This window comes from Aptenodytes patagonicus, chromosome 12 (genome assembly GCF_965638725.1).
Source record: "Aptenodytes patagonicus chromosome 12, bAptPat1.pri.cur, whole genome shotgun sequence".
Taxonomy (NCBI): Eukaryota; Metazoa; Chordata; class Aves; order Sphenisciformes; family Spheniscidae; genus Aptenodytes; species Aptenodytes patagonicus.
In genome coordinates, this window is record NC_134960.1 from 6,108,954 (window position 1) to 6,120,339 (window position 11,386).

The following is an 11,386-nucleotide window of genomic DNA, read 5'->3' on the forward strand; positions in this document are numbered from 1 at the left end:
ATTTCACTCATGCAAGACATTTCATGTTTCCATGTGACATTCCCAGGGAGAAAACTAAAAAAAAATGAGACTCAACTGCAAGTATGAACTGCAGTAATTAGTAGTTAACATATCACTTTGATAACTTATCAGTCAACGCTTCCCAGACTCATCTGTCTAACACCGTTTGGCTTTTTCGTGACTTTTTGGAAGTGTATTAGAGAAGAAACTAATTGTGTTTACTGCTGGGTTTGTTTGGCTTGAAGGGACAGATTTTACAGCACTCAGATGAGATGATCAAACTGATGCTGTCTCACCCTAAAACTTGGTAAAGTCTAAAAGCCAAAATATGTGAAAATATCATCTGCCATATACATCACAAGAATAATACAGCAATTCTGCTGTACTCTGGAAAAGTGCTCTTCTCAGGAGACCATTAAAAAAAACCCAAAACAGCACTTTTGACAAAGAGTTTGTAAATTGAAGGGTGCCGGTTTCATGTGTCGTGGTTTAACCCCAACCGGCAACTGAGCACCACACAGCCGCTCGCTCATTCCTCCCCCCGCCTCGGTGGGATGGGGGAGAGAATCAGAAGAATAAAAGTGAGAAAACTCACGGGTTGAGATAAGAACAGTTATAATAATTGAAATAAAGTAAAATAGTAATAATAATAATAAATAAAAGAATATACAAAAGCAAGTGATGCACAATGCAATTGCTCACCACCCGCCGACCGATGCCCAGCCAGTCCCCGAGCAGCGGCCCCCCCCCGGCCAGCTTTCCCCAGTTTCTGTACTGAGCATGACGTCCCATGGTATGGAATGTCCCTCTGGCCAGTTGGGGTCAGCTGTCCTGGCTGTGCCCCCTCCCAGCTTCTTGTGCACCCCCAGCCTTCTCAGTCGGTAGAGCATGGGAAGCTGAAAAGTCCTTGACTAGTGTAAGCACTGCTCAGCAACAACTAAAACATCGGTGTGTTATCAACATTGTTCTCACCCTAAATCCAAAACACAGCACCGTACCAGCTACTAGGAAGAAAATTAACTCTATCCCAGCCAAAACCAGACACAGGCTTCTGAGAATCAACAAGAAGATCAACTGATGCAACTTCCCATGAAAGTCTGAACACGAATCTGAGTGATACTCTAGGGATCAGGAATTTTTGCCCAGCTACTTCTTTCTTTCTGTTTTTGCACAAGTGATCAAAAATAGAAGTAGGAAATAGTAGGGTACAGTATGGAGAATACTGTATCACTGTTTTAGCGTCAGGTAATAAGGAAGTTGCCTGGGGCACCATTAGGCAAAGGCAAAGAGCGATGAAAATCATTCCGGATGTGGTTGGAAAGAAGAGGGATTTATGCTTAGGCTCTCTCTGAGCCTAATGCAGGTACTAGATCTTATGGCCTTTATGATCTGCCCTGAAAAGCAGGCGGCAGCATTTTAAGGACAGCTATTTCAAACTGCGTTTGCATATTCAAAAGATTCAGATACATATCTAAATACCTTGTTCTGTTCCATGCTAGACTCCAAAGGGGACTGAATTTCCTACTGAGGAGTTTCAGTAAATTCAGTTGTCCCAGGGAGTAAAAGGACCAAAACATTCTCATTAGTCAACAGGGGCAGAAAAAGTAGTAATGAATGTGAACTGCAAAAAGGAAGAAATGTGATAAATATCAGGAAAAAACGAGGAGGAGCAGTTACGCAATAGAACAGGCTGCAAAGGCTGGTTTACGGCCCTCTCACTGGTGACACTGCTGAAGCAGGCCCTGTCCTGTGAGGCATTGTTAAAGTGAGTGATCTGTGTATGGTGCGAAGGACGATGGGTGACCAAATGGAAGTCCCTTCCAACTCCAGCACTTCTATGATTATAGCTGGGTTATAAAACTCCTTTTAAATTACCCTTTTTGGACTGCTGGTTGAGTGGCTACTACATTTTCTGAGAACTAATAGCCTGTTGCTAGATTCATACTAGAATACACAGCACAAGTTCTTATATTAACAATGACAATTCATTATTTTAGTTTTTTATATATATAAAAAAAGACAGAAATAACAAACTGGAGAAAAGGAGCACTAGGAAAGATTCCCTTGAAGAATTTTTCTTGCTTCAAAACGTGAAAATTGAGAGACCAAAAGCAGCCATTGTACACTATGGATCATCCTCCTCCTCAACTAGACTCCTGCACTTCTGCAATTTTTATGTATTACTCCCAATAAAAATATTTAAAACATCGAGGAAAACTGAACACTGCCATCACCATCACTTTAATTTTAACAGAATGGGACAGAGTTATTCCCTACCAAGGCTCTCAAGAATATTTTGGCTGCCAGCTTGATCTGGATTTCTCCCCGATTTCTTCCCAGTCCGATAACGGTGACTGCTATTAACCGGGAGTCACTCCAGTGAAGCTGAATTTCACCAAAGAAAAAACAAATGTAAGGGGCTGACCTTGCTGGCATTTGAAGGAGGCTGGGCTGTGCATGGCATAGCGCCTGTGTGCTTCAGGACAGGACACAGCTACGTAGGAAAGGCCGGCTGCCCTCTGCATCCATCTCAGCTCCACAGCAAGTTTTGAAGATAATCGGCAACTGCCTTTGAAGTGAAGACAGCAACACCTTTCTTCTGCTGAGAAGTTCAAAGGAGAGGAAAACATGTTTGTTATATTGAGGGTTCTCTCGGCGGAGGTGTCAACTAGCTGTTCACCTAGGATCTGTCGAGGACTAAGGAGTTTGTATTTTCAGTTTAAGAGTATATAATAGTAATTAACAGCTTTTCATTTGAGAACAGGGGAGAGTTAATCACCGTTCCTCGCTGTCAGACAGCTGTCTTTGAACTGCTAAAAATTATGTGTGTTAGGAGGAGTTACGCATAAATGTGAATCAACGTCATACCTATGATTGAGAATTAAGTAACCATTGCTTAATTCAATGACGGCTTTTCAGCAGAACTGTCGTGATGAGCATGTGTAATGTAAAACCAACCCGGCTAATTAACCAGATTTGAAATACTTTAAAAACACAAAAGCGCATTTAGGAATAATTCATCTAAAGCATTATGTTTTAAACAGCATTAAGTGGTTTCCTGGGTTTTTGATGTAAATTCCTTATAACAGGAGCTGCAAATAAGTTAATGGGAAGCGTCAGGGAGAAAGAGAAGTGTTTGGAAAAGTCTGTAGATTTTTCAAGCAAGCTAGCTTTTGGTGCTGGATTAATTTTCTCAGCCTGTTGTGTGGTCCTTCAGGTCAAGAGTGAGAAATGCTGACAGAGCGATATGGATAGCTGTATACATGCCCTCCCCTGCCCCATTTCTGGGGATCGGGGCCATCCATTCAGTATTTTTCATAAATACAGGATCCTCACAGATTACCTGGGGTTGGAGGGAGCAAAGCTAGCTACTTACAACAGCTGGGGAAAGCATGTTCATGTAAGAAGTCAAAAAGCTTAAATTCCAAAGATAAAGAGAGCATTAAAAGAAATCCTTAATTCTTTCCAGTATACACCAAATTATGGCTTCGCTGAAAGTGTTTGAACAGGGAGCTGATTGTAAAATCAAAAGGTACCGCAGCTACTCCATATGGCTTATACAGCTAAATCACACCACAGGACCAGCCACAGCATCACCTCTTACTTCTCCATTAAAGGAAAGTCTTACACTCCTTCCCCAGTTCCCGTAGAGCTCTCCTGGCAGCAGCCACCCTCCAAGTGCAATAATTTGGCACTTCCCAAGCTGCACTGGCTCACTCAACACCACAGAGCAGGGGGAAGTGCAACTTCTACACTGCTCTGGTTAATTTTATTTCTAAGCATAGGAACCTGGCTTGCTATTTTGGTAAGAACAATTTCATTCCATTCTTCTCTTGCTTTGTTTTCACAGCTTTAATACTTCAAGGAGTTAAACTGGCCTTTGAAAGGAACACCTTTGAAGCTAGAAAATAGTTTTGCTGCTGGCTGCCCTCCGGTTTGCCCTTTAGACAGTTCTCTGGCAAAAAGCTTCTGATTTTGCAAATCAAAACCTCCTGTTTTCCAGAACGCATACCTGCACTCTCCACAAAGCAAGGCAAGGGGATGCTAAACAACAGTCCGATTTTCTCCACCCTGTCACCCCCCAACATTGCTTCTGCCACCGCTGCCCCACAAGAAGCTGCTACAGCAGCAACTGGAAGGAGCTGGAGGGAAGCAAGGCGCTGGGAGTATGAATTGCTTCCATACAGCTCCAGTTATCAGCAGTTCTAGACTAAAAGAAAACAAATCCAAATTTCTAAAAGCAGCCCGTATAACAAGATGCATCTGGCTTTACCTCACACGTTCAAATCTGCTGTCCCTATCACTTCCTTCTACAATCAAGATAGGCATCAAAAGATTACATACTGGGAACTTAAACACTACCCCTCTTCCCCTTTTTCTCCCATTTGTGATTAAAATAAATAAACGGGGTGAGCCAGATTCAAGATACAGCAGTAATTTTTAGGACTGGTGTATTTAACACTGCAGCTGCGGTCTTACTATTTATTTAAAAAGAGGCTGAAAGTAAAGTACCTCATGCCTGAACAGCACTAAATGCCCACAGGTGACCAGAGATTCCCCAGCTTTGATAAATACGTTAACAGTTATGATAGAGACGCGATGTTATTGTCTAGCAACTGATTAATGATTGAAAGAAACTCATCTTACGGAATATTTTCCGTCTTGGAGTCACAGCCATTGAACTGATACCTGCTCTTGCCTACAGTTTCTGTATTTTTCCTTTCTGAATGCTTGACACAAATCACAGCTACAGTATCTTTAAGTTGTTTTTGTAACAGTTTATGATCTTGTTCTTTGGCAGCTTATTCAAAGAAAAATGACATAAACTATGCCTCAATAGAAGCATTAATTTTCTTACACTGTCAATTAATGACCCCTCTGTATCTCTGTTCCTAGAGTTTTAGAGTTATTAGATCTACCATAATCTACCAGTTGTCAAAATCAGGTTTGGGCACATTTGCATTGGCAAAAATAAAGACATTGCACACAGGGGATTTCAAGATAAACTTTTCTATCACCATCCATATGCAAAACCAGCTCAGTTCTTGTGCAGTTCCTCTGTACTAGGAAGCACCTAAGAAGAAATAATGCAGGACACCAATTTGTTCACTATATACACAGCATTTCTATAGGACAGGGTGACAGAGGCAGAGTAGAAGTTGCATGCTGATAAATTAACAGAGTGCTGTACAACCTATGGCAAGTGTGCAGGATGTCAACCGTAAGTTAGCACAAAATGGATGCAAAGTTGTGCAGCGATATGGCAGCTCCTCCACTGCGTCACCTAGAGTGCATGTCCCACACCAGCCCACCTCTGCCGCTACCGCCCCTCAGTCGGGCTCACGTCCAGCCATAAATCTATCCCCTGACAATTGCTGCAAACTACACAGTTAAACAACTGTTACGACCAAGCTGTGAATTGCACTGTTTTACTGCCAGTAAAAATTCCTTGTATTTTCCCTTTTTTTTTTTTTTTTAATATAGTTTTCCCTCCTATTCAGCGTAGGATTTTTGTGTTAGAGTAAAATTTAAAATTTCTTTTTGGGTTCACTCAGATGGACTCTAGCTACTCCTAATAGCTCCAACTACTAACTGGATTTAGAACCTCCTGTTTAGGGTATCCCATGAGATGCATGAAAGGTTGACACCCCCATGGGGATGTTTATGCTGTTGCACTGTAAAGTTGCCTTTGGCAACCAAAGTTGCTTGTGGTATTGTCATTGGGCTATGATTATTTTGGTGTGAACACAGCAGATGAGGTAAGCTGTAGGTTGACTGAAAGCAGGAAATTCAGTTTTGAAGCAAAACATTGTCCTCAGCTTACCCCATCATTGTATCTAGGCAAGTGGGAAACAAGATGATGGTCACTATAACCTGGACAAAATTTAGGGAAGAATTTGGGGGGTGGGGGGAGGAGAGAGTTGCCAGAAAGCCAAAGAGGAGTAGATATTTATGTATTTATATTTTAGTTACGTCTTAAAATGAAGTGTTTTTACTCTTAAAAAATATTCTCCTCCAATCATAACATTTGATTTCAAGTTAGATCTAAAACCTTTTAAGCTGTACATTTTGACAGCAAACACAGGCAGTTTTCAATTCAGTTGACCAAAACTGGCTGGCAAACTTGAAACCAAAACAGCTAAATCCCTTATTTGTACAGCTGCGTGCACCAGACTCTCCTCCACACCCCAAAAATGATCATGCTGCAGGACATCAACTCTACGTCAAGGCAGTTACCACCGGATCCTGCAGCAGGCAGACGGGATGATCACAACTCTCGTCTGGTATTATGAGCTACAAAGGTTCTGCCCTTGTTTTTGAGGGAAGTAGTGCTAAAGTCTTCTAACCATAGCAATGTTTAAACTGGTGCTTGTACAGCCACACACGTGGCATTGCCGTAGCCTAAGAGAGCATCCGAATGCAATACAGTCAATTCGGGTTCAGAGCTTGGCCTCATATGTTGTTACAATACAGTTTGATTACATTTTAAATTAACTCGAACACAGATAGGTGTTGAATTAAAGGCATGAAATGGCCAATATTTAACAGGAGTATGTGCATTTATAAATCCAGCTGGCATGAAAAATTGAAATTACTTCTAAGCAACCTAAATGAATGCAGTTTTAACTTGTACGTGCTAAAACATCATAAGTTCATGAGAAATTTTCAAATAAGGAACAATTCTATTTTATATCGCATATCTTCTGAGTTCATTTACAACAAGCAGCACTAAAAGAAGGCAGAAGGAACAGCTTCAGTCTGTCTTGCATCTGCCACTGGAGTTGGAACAAGAATTTCCGTGCTGGGAACCGAAGGGAAGAGTGTCGGTTCATAAGCAAGCACCAGCACCCTTGGCACTAAGGACCAGAAATTTGCTACTTTAGCTTTGCAGTGATTTCTATGAAGTGTCATTTGCTTTTTGAACTGAGTCATGCTAAGGAAAGCCCAGCTAAGAGTCTTTGCCTTTTCCAAGAAATGGAGGATTATCATCTGCCGTAATTACACATTCCAGTTTACAGAAAAAAATTCCAATTTCGTTTTCTCTTAGTCACATTGCTTACTGGCTGCCTCAGAGCGAGGAGCACAGATGTTAAGTGAAGTAACAAGCTGCAGCACCTTCTCTACATTATAGATTAGAGATGAGGGCTGCCGAGTGGTTAGCTAGTCCTTAGCTCCAATTGGCAAGGGTCATCGTCCTGTCCAGATACGGGCAGAGCTTTCCTATGACATGACTTCTGCTTCGAGGCTGCTATGACATATTGAATGTGCTCCCCCCATGTCTGCATAGGAGGATAACACCTAACTCAGCTTGGAAATACAAAAGGACTAAGAATGAGAAGCAGAAACAGGGTTGGGTTTTTTAAACAATCGAGTCTCCCAATTCCAAAGAAGTTTACCTAACACTTTCGAAGTCCCAGGCAAAGTAGTTTTGTTAGCCTGTGTTTACGTAAGGCTTGAAGGATTTCCCAGGCTGTAGGTGCATGTAAACCACCTCGGCGTTCATGAGCAATACAGCTTCCAGAAGCTCATGTTGAAATATCCTTTGTAGCAGATCCACAATGTGTGCTGAAAGATTTTAGCAAGAGAGGTTTCACACGCCTGCTTTCTCTCTCCGCCTCCCTTTTGCTTATTGAAAAGGCGGCTCTCCAAAGCCTTATTATTTGTTACTGTGTTTCTTGCGCTTGTCAGAAAGCTGTGGGCCCTGCTCCAGAGCCCAGCCTCTCCCGCGCTTGGCATCGGAGGAGTGTAACAAGACGGGAAATACGTGTTGTCTACACGATACTGGGAAGTAACATGGCAGGGAAGGGTGGCTCCTGGGGCAGGCTTGGGGCACAGGACCTCAAGGAAAACACTCTAGAAATAAATTGCCAGGAGCTGGGACAATGCTGTTGCCCCCCCCCCCCCCCCCCCCCCAGATAGGAGGAGCCTGGAGCAACAAATCTAGATGGTGGGAATGGATGAAAACCTACAAAGTGGAAGAAACAGATTTGAGACTCTGAGAAGGGAGAGCTCAAAGCAGAACCTGGCTAAGAGCTCCGTGCCAGGGCAGCAGGCCGGCAGCGGGGCTGGCGCCTGGCTCAGGAGGGCTGCAGGACTCCTGTACTTTTACTCATGCAAAGAATTTTTCACTCCCCGCAAAATAATGCCACCTCCAGCTTCTTCCAGGCAGTCGCATTATTGAAATGCTGCGGTCTGCTCTCGCTAAGTGCCTAGAAAACAAACTCATCCAATAGAAAGTGCAAACACAAAATTCCACCTTTGCAAGACACGGCACCTCATTATCAAAGAGCTTTGCTCCTGTCTCGAGTCAGGATGTCACAGGTTAACATTCGCCGTGCAGTTTTTGTTTCTGTGCAGGGTTCCTGTGTAGGAGAAAAAGATCCTTGTAGGAAAAACTACACAGTTTGAACTCTTCAGCAAATAAATTAACATTACTTCTCCTGTCTCCTCCCCTTTCCTTTACGTGGTTAGCACAACTGCAGTCTTTAGTAGCAAGTATCGTGTTGGTGTTCTCCAAATAAACCTGAATTCCAGAGAAGCTCTTAAGAGCTCCTTTTCTCAGTACAGGTTTGCTGTCACAGATAAAGCAAACCAGGAAAAAGAAATTCGCAAGTGTTTGATTTTTCTGTCCGGTCACTTCTTTGGTGAAAGAGAGCAAAGAAACTCTTTCACACCCCTCACTATGAATTTTCAGCTCTGTTTGCTTTGACTTCTTGTAGCTAAGCCAAGGAATAAAAAATAAAAAAAAAAAAACAACCAACCAACCCACGTCTGAAAATTTCCACTAATGAATTCCAGACTTCTGGACTGCAAAACCATCTGCTTTCTCCCAAGTCATGTTGTCAACAACTGAGCACAGCTGTGTGAAGGGCAACAAATATTATACAGTTACTTGGGTTTCTACACCCCTAAATTTGCAGGCTTATTGAAGCACATTAGAGAAAGCCGCTAGGTTCAATGCAAGGCTTTATCACTACCTTTACCTTTGCAAAAGCCAGCAATATTACCCTGATCACATTGGGCAGACAGGTAACATAGATGGCTCATCTTCATTGTTTTTGCACAATCTTATAAGAAAGAGCCAGTGGACAGCAAAGTGCACTACCAGGGCTTTTATCATCCGACCTGGGAGGCAGGAGTTGGGATGCGGCACGTTAATGATGTTAAATAGCTCAGTCTCTCCTGTTGTACCTGGGCAGCCCAGGGCTCTCAAGGTGACAGTACGCATTGAGCTTATGGTGTCTCTCAAACCAAATCATTGCATCAGCATTGCAAACAACCGGACAAATTCTTTTGTCCAGCTCTGAGGCTATCAGTGACATCCATCTACAAGTCTGCTAATGACCGTCACTGTGCAGTGTAAGGGCAATAGCTTGATTTTCTCACCTGAATGCTGCTGACACCATGAAGCAACCTCTGTAAGAGCAGCAGCCATCACATCCCATCACACTCATTTGATGCAAAGAACCTGATTAAAGCACTAGCACTAAACCCTTTCTTCTTTTGAAAAATATCATAGGATCTTCAGTGACTTTGAGATGATCAGGACCACCTTTCTGTGCCTTACCTGCAGACACCAGCTCCAGCAGCACAGGACTCCTGGTCACACATTGGGCATTGTTTCAAGGCAAGGGCATCATCACTGAGACACAACAGCAAAGGCACAAGCCTGAGCCAGCCTCCACCAGTAACACACGGCTTCCCACCACAAATCACACCAGGCAGCCCAATGCTCTTCTTGAATAGGGCAGGGCTCTTATCTTTTGCCTCTGGAAGGTGATTTCTAAGTAAACTTTCTTCAGACACATACAGCTGAAGTGATTTCTTCTTACCTTCAGCCCAATAAATACATCCTCATCAACTGTGGAGGCAAGTGTTGCGAAGCAAATAAAGTTTTAGCTAAGTCTATTACTGGTATCTTTGAGAGATCTATCCCTAAGTGCAACTTCTTCCTTAAAAAGTCCTAGATGCATTTACATTTTTAAAATTGATCAATAGAACTAATACAGCAATTTCAATGCACTAATAAGAGGGCAAGGAAAGCTGATACTGTGGAAGGCTTCTCACGTCCTCCTCTGCTCTCTGGGCAAACCCCTAGAATGTTTTTAACTTTCAAGTTTCCGCACTTCCTTTCTTACAGCCTTTCTTTTAATAGGGCACAGGGGAAAGAGAGGCTTTGAGACAGACATTTAGAAAGTAAAATCACATATTTAACATAGAGCCTGTCAAATATTTCAAGTCAGAAATACGCAGCCACACATAAATAGCTTGTGCTTCAATTGTTACAGCCTATCTGAATATATTTTTTCCAGATAGGCTGGGAAAAAGCACAACTCGGAACAGAGCACATCTTTCCTCCTAGGGACAGAGCTCCTATAAATTTCCATGAACAGGGATAAATACTGTTTCAGTTATTTTACAGACTAACAAAATCCAAACCTCAATCCTAGTCTTCCTCTCCCTACTCTGTAAATGGTGTAAGCCACAGCTTATTCATTGCCTTGAGCCTGGTAGGTCCCCATTTGGCTGCTGATACTGAACAAACTTAAGCTTCCTCCTTATCCTTTAAATTGACAGATCTACATTAACAAAAATCACTTCTCCTTCACAGGCATAACCAGTCAGATACATACAGTTGGGTTTTTTTGGCTTGTTTGTTTTTGTTGGGGTTTTTTTGGGGGGAGAGGGGGCAGGGGTGTGAAGAGTACAGCCCTTAAATATAGCCAAGGCTTACCCACTAGTAAGAGAAGTTCAGCTACACAACAAAGTAATTTACCTCATCTACACCAGCTGAGAGCAGCTGAGTTAATCCACAGATGGAGACGATAAGCTTTTCAAGGAAAAAAAAACCCAGTCACACAGCTGCTTTGGGAACCTTAGTTCCATTTTCCATACAGATGGCTTAAGGAGTTAGAATGAGATCTGAGCTTTCAGAAGCATGAGTTACATTTGTGAGCGTTGCATCCATCAGGCTCTTCTGAAAACCACTCTTTTGTAAACTGGCTCAAAATTGAGCAGCTCCCACAGAAATCCTCAAGACAAGCAGTGGCCTATGTTGTATGCTGCTGCACCAACCACCTGGTTTTGCCTTGCGGCTAGTGGAACCTGGCCCCCAGGGTTATCCTGTGTACCATCCCTTGAGTTAAAATAGGTGAGAATAAAGCTGGAGCCTATTTCTTCCTTTCTTGTTCAGACTGGTGGTTTCTTGGGTTTTATTGCTTCCTATCAGCTCTGGGCCAGGTGGTCACCTTACTTTACTCAAGCCTAACTGCTGGCCTCAGGGAGTCCCTGCCCACTGATAATTTGCATGCAGTACCTGTGTGTCTGTTTACGCTCATATCTGTCCATTTTCCTTAGCTAGGCAATCAGCTGCTAGGAAAATTCC